We start from the raw sequence: 13,077 nt of genomic DNA, 5'->3' as shown, positions 1-13,077 counted from the left end.
GTTGAAGGCCTAGCTGCCACGCACTGTACGTTCAGTTTAAATCAAGGTTCTGGGTGATAGTAAACTGGTAACAAGATAAGACCTTTTATAGTAAGCAGAGACTAAATTCAAAGCACTTTCACTACAGTTCGCTACGAATCATGCTGGGCCTAGCGACACCGGGTTAATAGTGTGCTACCACGATGCCAGACCTGGTGGTGATGCGCAGTGCCTGGGTGGGGCGTCGCCGCAAAGAAACGCGCCGCTAGTGTGGGTGCAATTCTCCACCGGGTTTAAAAAGGAAAAAAGTCTGTGTGTCGATGGAATCGCATAACCAGACTTGGGGTATGGCCTCATTTCGGTGACCAGAACTGACAATGCACTCCGTCACCAGAACAGGATATAGCCAGCCTTGTGTAGTGCTTCGCCACAACCTTCCATGAAAAAAAAATGGCGGTGGTTAAGCTTTGGTTAAACCTGAGCTCTATTCTCGATAGTCACATTCGCCTGTCGGCGCCATGTTACCTCTCTGATTGGCTGTCAGAAGTGTCAGTCAGCGACAAGGCAGGGCAAGGTGGTTGTCAATCATCGTCTGTTTGCAGAAGCACTTTTCGTGGTGACGTCAAATTGACGTGGCATTGAAAAAACATTTTCAGCAGCGCTATTCTTGGTGCCCGGCTGGTAAATATAAATGATTGTGAAAGGGCAAATGAAGGTACATGTGGTACGTATGACAGCACATGCGCTCGACTTGCCAATTTGGAGAAAATAGATGCATACCGAAAATGGCCGCTTCTGAAATCTGACTGACTGGATTAATGTCACGTGTAACACATAATATGCACGCATTGTGAAGTGCTGTCAAAATGACGTTTCATCATTTTTTCAATGTTCCGTCATTGCTAAATATGGCAGAAATTCGTCGCCATAATTTCGCTCGCCGAAAGGTGCCCGAATTATGCAAATGAGTGAATGCAACGCTGATTTATACGACGTAAGGTCGCCGCAGTTTGACATGTATTTACATTAAACCAAAACTCAGCTTATAAAAGTCTTGTTTTGTTGCACAATGCAGTGAAACGGCGTCATAAGGGCACATGTGAAATAAGCAAGGGATTAGAGCGTTAGTAGCCAGAGCTTAAATGTGCAGCCGCATAGGGGCGCTAACTGTTCTCCCGTTGCAAACCCTTCGCTCTCAGTAAGAAATCATCGGTCTGTGCGCTTAATGTAGGGTGGTGATGGCGGCTCCGGCAGTGGGTTTCGACGGTTTTAATATTAAGAGTTTTGCTGATTGTTGCATTTATTCGTCGTATGTTAAACCCTAGAACTGTGAGAGGTGAGCGACTCTCGATAGCACCATGACGCTTTCGAGTTGTCTCGGACTGGACAGCACTTCTGTGCAATCATCTGACGAGGCGTATGATGTGGTGGCTGTTCAGGGATGCACTGCGGTGAGAGGCAGTGTCGAACTGTCGAGCTCTGAGGTGCGATCGCCAGCAGTGAACGTCGCTGAACGGATGGGCTTTGCGCGCGTGATGAGTAGATGACATCATAAATGTTCGCGCGGCCGAGAAGAAAATTCCAGGAATGTGTCGGGCGTCTCGACGAGACATCCGTGTGCACTGGCGCACTATCTGGTCACAGCGGTGTCAGCAAGACAGCGTAAACGTCTGTCGGGAAAGGTACAACGTAACGCGTCCACCATCATTGAGGTAAGGAAAACGAAAGCTGCAGAGGTGACAGTTTGTCGAGCATCATTCTCATTCCTTTTGCATGCAAGCTGAAAAGGACTTCAAAGCAGGCAAATGAATATGCGCAGCACACAGTCGTTCGCTTAAGTGTAGAAAAAAAATTGCGTGACAGCTTAAAGGAATACTACAACCGGGCTTAAGCATTACTAATGAAGCACATAAAGGTAGTCTCGCTACTCAATCTGAAATTTTCATAGCAGTGTTACAGCATCAGTTACACAGCAGTAACGTGGGAATGTCCGCAGCAGGGCAAAACAAATTTTTCCCTAATTATTTCTGTAAGGGTACGCTTAAAACAAAATTATATGAGTGTTGTACATTTTTTTACAGGTGTGCTGTTCCTGCCGGGTAAGGTACCAGCACACAAGAAGCCTGTGTGGGATCCATCCATGACCCATTTGTGCGGAATATCTCTTCATTATCCTGTACTGCCGCCATGGAAATCGCCAATCACGTAAGCACGTGCTTAGTGGATTATGGCAGGCATGAAGGGATAGCGTGTTTACCTGGAGTAAGATTGCATACGGCTAGTGATATCTGATTGCATTTATATATTGTTTATTGAGCATGGAAGGACAGTGTAAATAGAACTGCATATCTAAATAATGTAAATGAATCATGACTGTAGTTTTCAGATGACAGCAGAGATATGTGTTGGTGACACGCAGTGCTGTTCTATGGCTTCGGATTTCTCTTACTGACCACTATTTCGTGGCAGCCTCATTTTAATCGGTGCACAATGCAAAAGCATGCATATAATAAAAAACTGAAGGTAGTCATAAACAACTTAACTTGTGCCCTTCCCCTGCAACACAATTTGTAGTGGTTTCTTTTACTGACTATAAAAATTCTCTAATATGAAATTATTTGTGGCTATCAGTTTGGAAAATCTGCAATAAAGTACCTGTAGCTATTATGGAAGCAGTTTAATTTGATACTAATGATTAGTTTTGCACTGAGCATATTTTACAATGATACGTGAAACAGACAGCAGTTGGACTTGCGGCTTCAACAATTTCCGATATTTGCAAACCCAATGTCTACCTTGTTCAAAGATTTCAGCGTATAACACAAACTTGCAGTTGATGTTGGGCGTCAAATGCAGATGTGGCGGACGACTCGCACCGTGGAATCTCAACTCGAAAGCCCTGATGCCGGATCCATCTTCGCTCACGTGTCGGATGGACTGGTTACCTAGCTTGGGGACCATACCTGGTTCCAGAAAGATTACATGAGGTGTCTGCAAAGACGTCGAGCGCTGCACGGCATGTTCAAGAGTTTTTTTCGAAAATCAGCACAGCTTGCATTGTGTAACAGAACACATTCATTCATACTCAGCTGCAGGATCATGACACCACCGGCAAATGGTGATAACAGCAGGAGCATCAACATCTACATCAAGGAGGAGGACGCAGCACCTTTCGGGTTCTACCTGACATAAATGAATTGTATGATCAGCTGCGTGTGGCAATCGCACTCACTGCGATGGTTTTCACATGTAGCTATGCCACAAGCAATCAATGTGCGTTTTCTGTCTTTCAAGTTTGACAGCATACTGCTAAGAAGCTGGTGAAATGTTCTTATTTCAGTGCTGTTCTATAAACACGACCATATTTTTGGCCTTCAATTTATTTGTGGTATTCATAACAACAGAGACTAGTTTCAAGGCGAAAGTTTTTATAGGTTCATCAATCGGCAGCGGGGAGGTTCGCATAAAGGTGTCACACTATAGCTATAATCAAACGTGTTTGAGGTGTCCACCAAGATTTCGAGAGATGTGAGAGCTACTTAGAAGTACGGAAAGCTTGGCAAGTTGGTTACTACTATCCATAATAAAACAGCGCGCGAAAACACGAGGAGGGAGCAAACACGACGACACGAGCGCTTATATTCAACTGGTGATTTATTACGCACATGTGTGCATATACTATTCCCGCGAAACACAAAACAGAACAAAAAATATTGAAGCAGCACTGCGTCATCACTGAAGATCTTAAAACTACATTTCCACAAATGCATGCTCCAAAAAGGAGATTTCGAGGTTAGCCAGTGATAAGGAGGGCTTGTAATGCATGCTGCACCCCTCTTGTCATTGTGATATGCCTCTACTAGTTCCCTTACTATCTGATCCTTAGGTTTGGAGATGACGGATGTCTGATGAAGCAATGGGGCGCACGTGTGCTTAGGCTGCCTGCAGTGCAGCGCCAAATTGAAACCAGCTGCCCTGTCCAAAGAATTGTGATGCTCCCTCAGCCGTTCGTTAAGACATCGCCCAGTCTGACCAACATACCATCCACTGCATGAAAGAGGGATCTTGTATACAACACCTTCGACGCACTCTACCCTCCTCTCTATGTGTGCTGTGGTACAACCACCACCAATCCTCCTTCCTAGTAGGGACTCTCGTTTCCGCTGCACAGCTCGGCAAATGTTGCTTACTTATCTGCGAGACGAAAATACAGCATCAATTTGAAATTTTCGCCCCACTTTTTTCATACGGTGTGATAATGCGTGGACGTGTTGTCGTGTTTGTTCCGTCCTTGTGTTTTCCCGCGCTGTTTTACCATGAATGAGAGCTACTGTGTCCTTCCCTCATAAACCATTCCTCAAAACTTATGCTTTCACATTCCTCCATGTAAGCAGGCAAGTGTCCTCACAGTTAAATAGTTATTAGTTAATTAGCAATAATAGAGCTTAATACCTGCGCTTCAGCCTACTGTGCATGCGTGTGACGTCACTGAGTGGCGCCACCATCGTTAGAGTGGAGCGCTTCCCTGGCAATCTTGCCAGGCGCCTCCTGAATGGCGATGTGGAAGGATGCCACCTAACCCTCTCCTGTGTCTCCAGCAACCAAGCGTGCGCATTTTAATGCGAAGGTGTTGTAAAGCGAATAATTGTGCAGTCTTTAATCAAGATCTTCACCACACATCAGCGACACAAGCTGCAACGCTGCGCTAAAGGCTTTCGCCTCACCGCACTTTAGGTCAACAAAGTGTCCCCTGAATTTTTCTCGGGTGCTGGAGTTTTTTCGTAAGTTAGAAAGTGTCCCAAGTGCTTTCCGCCTGCCGTCAACCAACTTGCTGAGTGTGTGCTTCAACACATATTTCGGTGATTTTGAAGATATGCCGTTCCTTGTATTGCCTCCTTACGTGTTCTGTTTGTACACAACGCACATTTTATTTGGTGCTTCAGAGAAAGACAGGAAGGCACCAAAATATTTTCCTTCTAGTATCATAGTGTTGACTGGACATGCTTTCACCAGTGCTTTTCTGTTTACTTTGGTGCTTGTGGAGAGCCAGCAGTCCACAACATGCTCAACATACAGCATGGTTGCTGCGTCTGCAGTCATTTACAGCATCTCTTCAAGGTGCAGCACATCTTGTGTGGCATCGTTTGTTTGGTAAGATTGCAACATGCTTTGCTTCATGGCATTTGGTTGCCTCTTTGTGCTTGCTTTCGACTGCCTCTTTCACATGCTGCATGTCATTCTACAGCAATGAACTGTTTTTCTTGACGGAAAAGTCAAGCGATTGTTTCATAGTCATTATCTTCGAGTTGAGAATGCAAGGCTTGGGCACAGTTTTGTCGGGCTACACATTGCCATCTTCGAACTGAAATTTGTACCCCCGACGAAAACCTACAAATTCTACATTAATTCAGTTGAAGGTAACTGGAAGCATAAATTATGCAGCTGGACATAATTTCAACAATAAAGCTCCAAATGGCATTTTGCAGCTGGAAGGGTATGATCCAGTTCAGTAATTAAACTGGAAATTGATAGTAATAGTAGTAAACTTTGTTATTCATCTTTCTGGGTTACTCAGGTGGTCTTCCCAGGTCCGGAATCTTTTTCTTTTTCCGGGATAATTTTGTGCACTGGGCTATCAACCTCCCAGTCAAACTGTGTTAGATCCCATTTTCATTGACTCAGCAATTTGCAGTGTGCTTCATGTAAATTTAGGATGTTGTTCGGTGGCTTTAATAAAAATCCCCGACAACCTGTTTACAGTCTACACCCTTATTGTGACCTTACCATCAGTGTACATGCTTCCCCTTTTTGTTTAGCAAAGGTGACTACTGAGTACTGATCTGCAAATTAGGCAACAACAATGTGCGTGTACACCACTGTTGCATGTTTGTGAAAGGCGGGTCTGCCCATAAAAAACTCTTTGTACACGAGGCGTATTGTTCAATATGTAATGTTGCACTAGGTAATGAGTCTCAATTAGGCCGCATAATGAATTCTATGATTCATGAAGGACAGTGATGAAAATAAATTTTTTTGGCAATACACGCTTCCACTAACTTTTCAATGTACGTGTAAAACACACCTTACTCGGTGTTGCAACACCTAAAAGCATAGCAACTTGTCTCGCTGTCCAATATAGTAGGAGGACACTTAAGCTCAGCATTTGAGGGCATTACGCGACAGTTGTAACGGCTCCCTGCAGTGGTTTCTCTTCACAAACACCGTCTCTGTTCTTCATTCATGTTCGCACATGTATCACAATTATCTTAACACAGGTTCGACAATCTTGTCTTTGAACTCTTGCACACTGCAGTTCGCCTACATCGTATTACAGTAACTTGTTTCTCACTGATTGGCACATCTCTATTTCACTGCAGTAATCACATTACTAAGCTTCAAATGAAGCCAACAGCACACACACACATCACGCTCCCTCCCCCCCTTTGTACCTCAGTACAGTCAATGTGACTGCATGGTGTAGTTGGTAGAGTGAGCCTGGCTGGCGACCCAATGGTCTTTGAAGCCAGACTGAAATTTAATCAGATTTTTTGTATGTAAAATCCATTACTTTATGAGGTGATGTAGTTTGAGGCATGTGCTGACATTTGATTTAAATTACAAAATGCTGTTTCCAGTTACTTTTATTCCAGACTATTATGCGTGGCGCAGTTTTTTGACACAATTCTGGCTGGATAACGCTGGGTTTTCTGCTGAATGGCAGCCTTAATGATGTCCTGTTATAAGCCTCTCCTTGACAGTGGTGCGTGTAGGCTTTCCATACCGTTCTTTTCTGGTGGCACATATTGTCCAATAACATTTTAACACTAATTACTATTACCACCTGGTGGTAATAACAAAGAAATTTTTTTCCCTGACAATCTAAAACAAAATAGCAGCCTATTTCCGCCTGACTTGGATTGCTTTCATACCTCTCCTTGAACTTGAAGAGAAAATAGCCAGCAAAGCTGTGCAAAAAGGTAATTTTTCAGGAAGCCTTATTTTATGCACGAGCACGTTTAATGCTCCAATTTCCTCATTTTGCAACCTGTTGTACTATTATATTCAGGATGAATACTTCCTGTTCATGACTTGCTTACCATGTTTCAAACTGCCTTAATCGTGCTGAAAAACACACCCATGTTCACAAACTACTGTGCATCTTAAGTGTTCCTTTTTTTTCTTTCATGTAGTCAAGGACTGTATAGCCTTCTTGCCAATGCAGTTCACCACGGTAATCTTGCGCACTTCAAGTGTTTCTTTGACCAAATAATATATGAGCTGTACACGAGCTTCGTTCTCATTACAGGCAGGCCCTTTCTCATTGGAATGTGGTAATGTATTGTTACAGAGCAACTCTGATTTGTCCTCAGCATCCTTTCAGACTTTTTCCGACATTGCAACGCCTACAAGATGGTACCGTGGCCTCCATTGAACTATAAACATCGTGTTTTAGTGTGATAGAGAGTTTAGGTTGTTTACTGTAATGCACAGCAAAAGAAACTAATTTTAAAGTGAACGCAATTCATTGAGCATTACTCTCCTACAGTGCACATTAATTAGTGCCATCACATGGTCTTCATTGCATCAGTGTATGGTGCAAATGTTGCCTAACCGCATTGTGATATACGGCTTGAAAAGAACCAAAAATGGCCCTATTATGTGTGTGAAGAGGAGTGTACACAGACAAGGTTATACACTTGCTTATCAGGCAACGAACATTGCTGAAGCCTGCTCTAGGTTCTTTGTGGAGTGGCCTTGCGTTTCTTGCCTCCTTTGTGTGTTATCTTGCTGCTGCCATGCTTGTGCTTTTCTTGTCGTGTTGCTCTTCTTCCTTCTTAATTGTGGTGCCTCAACTTGGTACAATTGTGGTGTGGTGAGGGGAACAACAACAACTTCACAGTTGTTTTTATTCTCCTTTGGTTCCTTCGCCTCACCCTAAGACATGTTCATGCTTAATGTGCCACGTGCACTAGATAATGCGTGTGTATGTGCACATTAAGATAGCAACTAGCATGAAGCGAATAAAGCAAGTGTGTTGCACACTGCATGAAGCTGTTTGTAATGTGGCACAACCCTCCACCTTCACTCTCCACCTCTGTATTCGTTCCGTACCCTAAGGTTGAGTAGCATATGTGAAGACATTTTTTTCCAGGTGACCTGTTCACCTCCAATACACAATCAGTATTATCATGCAGCATTAATGAACCTTTTGCCAGAATACCACTGCCTGTGTGTGATGCTGCCTCCCTGAAATATTGTGCTGAAGGCCATGTTAGCCTTGCGTTTCTTGCCTCCTTTGTGTGTTATCTTGCTGCTGCCATGCTTGTGCTTTTCTTGTCGTGTTGCTCTTCTTCCTTCTTAATTGTGGTGCCTCAACTTGGTACAATTGTGGTGTGGTGAGGGGAACAACAACAACAACTTCACAGTTGTTTTTATTCTCCTTTGGTTCCTTCGCCTCACCCTAAGACATGTTCATGCTTAATGTGCCACGTGCACTAGATAATGCGTGTGTATGTGCACATTAAGATAGCAACTAGCATGAAGCGAATAAAGCAAGTGTGTTGCACACTGCATGAAGCTGTTTGTAATGTGGCACAACTCTCCACCTTCACTCTCCACCTCTGTATTCGTTCCGTACCCTAAGGTTGAGTAGCATATGTGAAGACATTTTTTTCCAGGTGACCTGTTCGCCTTTCCAGGCATTAAACCTTTCTCTCTTACTAGGAATGTTGCTGCATTAAAAGGAGCTGCCTGTTGCTGCTGAAGGTGCCTTATAATAAATGAATCACTAGGCTATGTGTGACAAATTTTGTTTCACCTTCTGCATTCTGGTGGTAACTTCCATCAGACGACCAGTCATCATAAACATCAGCCTGACTACGCCCAATGCAGGGCAAGGGCCTCTCCCATGTGTATCCATTAAACCTGTCCTTTGCCAGCTGCACCTACAGCGCCCGCTTGTCCTCGGCCGATATAATACCATGGGGCGCGCGGGCCAATGCGCGGTGATTCTGCAAAAAGTTGAACAGAGCTTCCAGTTGAATGGCGCTGCAGTTCGGTGCCGCTATCGCCTTCACTGCTTCCCTCTGCAGAGTCCATTTTTATTCTGGCGCGATTTCGTGCTTCCCTGCCTGAATGGACAAAGGTAAAGAATTTTCATTTAAGTTGTTTTCTTTATTACTGTTTTTTTATGCGACAAAGTTAAGTTATAAAGCGGTAAATTTTCACTATATCATTTTGTTTTGCCTTCATTGTATGGGCGCTAAGACTCTCCTCCTTATCGCCGCATGTGCCAGCAAAGCGACAGTCAGGGACCGCCAAATAATTCTCAGTCATAGTGCTTTTCACGCTCTGCCGCCAAGTTTCGTCGCTTCCTGCGGGTATAGCAGCGGCAGCGTCGCGAAGTACATCGCTTCACGCAGTTGCCGCTAAACTATCTTCACCATTCTTGCGACTATTGCCGTGGCGTTAAGAACCAACGCCAGATCCATATATTCCTTCGCTGGCCAACGCCTACGTAAGGACTGATACGCTGAGACCGCAACGCTTTTCACTGCTTCGATCAGCGGCTGTAATGCACGACGCGTACGCGCCGGAGATGTTCGGCTTCAGGCACGAATGAAGGAATGAATGAATGAATGAAAGAACTTTATTCCCGTCATCATGGAGCCTCACGGTCGGTGCGCAGCAATTAGGAGGAGGTGTCTCCCGGCCGGCTCTCTGCACCGGAGACCGCGCAGAGAGTCTTGTAGTAAGCTGTACAAAGCATCCCAGATCTTGCCACCTGGGAAGAGCTGATCCGGAGCCACGACCCGGATCGGCTTCAGGCATGCTTTATGGCATCGGTGATTTTTGAACTTCGCGCCAAGTAGCAGACGACAGTATCTATTGTTGTCATACTTTTTCCTTTCTTTTCCAATTTCGTCATCTGATTCTGCGTTTACGTACCTTGGCATCGCCCCGATGTACGCGTCAGGGGTACGGCCCGATCTGGGCGGATTGGCGAATATCGTGAATAGGGCCCCTGGAGTGACGGACAGCTACAGCTTGCCGAGTGGAACTTGGTCACATGACCAAGCACGTGACGAACACGTAATCAGCCATGGCGCCGCGTCGCCGGCAGCTGCTCCGCACCGCGTGACCAACCACGTGACAGCGTGGCGACGCAGCCAAGGCGTCGCGGTGCAGCCGCAAGGTGGCAACGCCGCCACAGGGTACAAACCCTTTATTGTCGGAAATGTGTCCTGTCTGATTCTTTGCGTCGTCCATACCCCATTGTTCAAACTGGCTTACCCAAATAGAGAATCACGTGCGGAGAAGGCAGAGCGCAGCATCAGAGTGGCGCTCATCACCACACATGTGTCTGCATTAACAGCCTATTCAGGACGAGCTAAATTCCCAGCACTCCTCAATCAGTGCTAATTATTGAGGATGCATTAAACATTGCCGCTCTGAACGTCCCCGTGGGTAAGAAACCACAACAGCTCTAAATTAAATTGCAGCTCATCGTAGAGCCATTCGTTATACATGTAAACCTACATGTATGAGCACCTTTGCGTGAGACCTCCTGTGAAATTCGCCTTTCGCAGCCGCACAAAAAATCATAAAAGTCTCTTCAAACGGAAACTGTCACAGCCGCTGAGTCAGAGTGGTGTGTGCTTTTGCCTGAATAATTCTGCATTTGACCTGACATTTACCTAAGATGACATTTAAGATTTGCACAAGTGGCACCTCTTGCTATGAACCTTTTGCAGAGGGTAAAAAGTGTAGAAAATATTTTTTTATTTCTCAACCTTTGAGCTGAAGCGACACATGGCAGGTCGGGAGAAACGTTATGTAATGCAAGCGTATTTGGGAAAAGTAGCGCCGATATGGTGATCATAGGTCAGAATTTAATTTTATATCAATGCACGACAGCCTATCAACGTTTCAAACGTTAACTTCCTGCCAAAAAGCAGCGGTAAAAATTTGGGACGGTAAACTAAGGCTATGTCTATCAATGCATTAGTGCTGAAATTCTTTTTTCTTGGCTAAATATAACAATTTTGTGAACGGACACATACTTAGGGGAGCAATCTGTTTGTGAAGAAAAATTTGGGAGACCAATCATTTCATTTTTGGTTTCGAGGAGGGGCGGTTGAGAAAATGTAGACATATTTAAAATATATGTTCAGCACATCGCCTAGGCATGTAATTCTCTGCCTCGAACCGCACACGTATATCAAACTTTCTGCCAGGAATCAACCAGGCAACACTGTGATTGAGAACATGCGCCGCTATCTAATTCACTGCAAGCACTTGTTTCAATTCATTTCACTAGACAGATAAAAAGGTCAGCCGCTACGATGTTCAATTTAGTTGCGTTCGCATATGTTAATTGCGCCTTTTAAAACGAATTCAGGATTTAGTAAAATTATTGACCGCGTTCTCACTTCTTCCGCATTAGGCCCTATTGAGCCGCTTTTACGAGACTCGCGCGTAATTCAGGCATATTTCGCGCATTCTCAGTTTCTGATCATTCAAGGGCTGTTGAGAGTATGCTTCAAAGTAAACGGCGACGTACTCGTTGTCCTAAAAGAACTTCTAAGAATTATTTTCCCTTGTCGCACTTACGATCTCACAGTGGTGTTGTTTTGTAGCCAGCGAATATGTTATTGGTGCTGATTGGCTCGCAGCGAACAATTAAATATTACCGCTAACCGCTCGGCTACTTCTCTTGAAGCCAGGGAATGAACAGCCAATCTTAGCATAATACACAGGACACTCATACGGTCCCACTTGCAGTACTTACTCTGATATTCTACCATACGTCGTATAGGTCAACACCTTTATTTCTGAATCTCCAAAATAAAGGATCTGCGAATACCGTATTGGTCGTCCAATTAAAGCTTCGCGGCGCCATAGTTAAATTAAAGCGACCGGCACAGCACCACATAGCAGAGCTATGGCGGTGTTCTAGAAATTCAGCACCTGAGAAGCGCCCAAGCTGCTTTGCTGAATGCCTGTGTTATTTTGTTCGAGATGAAAATCCTGCAGGCTATCGGTCGGCTTTATTTTTCGTCCGCTCGCGTAAGATGACGCCTTCTTAAAGGAGCGCCCACGGTTGGGACGCACGACTCGCAAAGTGGCCGAGGCGCTGATAGGAGTTGCGTTTTCGGGGTGATTTTTCTATTGCGTGCCAATAACGCAGAAATGGCGCATCGGACTTCGTTCATATCTTTGTACGGGCTGCAGAGATGGCATGGTGGCACTCCGTTAGTGTCTTCGAATAAGTCTTATGTAAGAGTAGTTTGCGAGGGTCAATTAAGAAAATAAGGGACAGGTGAAAGCTTTGCGCAATAACGGTGGCAGCGATAGCAGCAACAGTGTGTTCGAAATTATATTGCGCTGTTTTTTTTTTAATCTGAAACACCGTATGCTAATGCCGCTTTTTCCCATTCGTAAAGCGGCGACGCGGACACCAATTGGGGTAATAATTGTCGCCGTGAATTCAGTAATTAACTAAAATTCATTAATTACCTTTTTATTGGCTAACGTCAGCGTGCATGTTTGTTCTGATAACTTAGAGGCAGTTCCTTTCAAGGGCTATTCTATTTTGGACAATTTTAGTAACGTGCCTGTGTCTTGCGATGCGCACGTCTGAAATTTCGTCCCAGTTCGTCTAATTACGCATGCGAGACAGCGGCTCTTCGCGTGAGGCACCTCATTCGTGTTACGCAGCTGTTGCGTACGGCACTGCGCCTTGCAATAGTGTGCAGCGAGTGGTGACGCGGATGACTTTTCGTTCTACGCCAACGTTTTCCTTCTCGGCGATCGAAACCAACGAACAGTGGGGTCGGCGATAAGGGAGAGCCATTGCTTTAGGCGATCGCTTCTACAGCCGGTAGAAAGACGCGATGTTGCTCGCTGCACACTCTTGCAAGGCGGTGTGCCATACGCAGCAGCTGCGTCACACCAGGGTGGTGCTTCACGCTGATAGCCGCTCTCTCGCATGCGTAATTAGACGAACTGGCACGAAATTTTAGACGTGCGCATCTAAGGACACAGGCGCGTGACTAAAATGGTACAAAATGGAATAGCCCTCGAAAGCAACTGCCT

Source organism: Amblyomma americanum, chromosome 10 (assembly GCF_052857255.1).
Source record: "Amblyomma americanum isolate KBUSLIRL-KWMA chromosome 10, ASM5285725v1, whole genome shotgun sequence".
NCBI classification, from domain to species: Eukaryota; Metazoa; Arthropoda; class Arachnida; order Ixodida; family Ixodidae; genus Amblyomma; species Amblyomma americanum.
Note: the sequence above shows the minus strand (reverse complement) of the source record.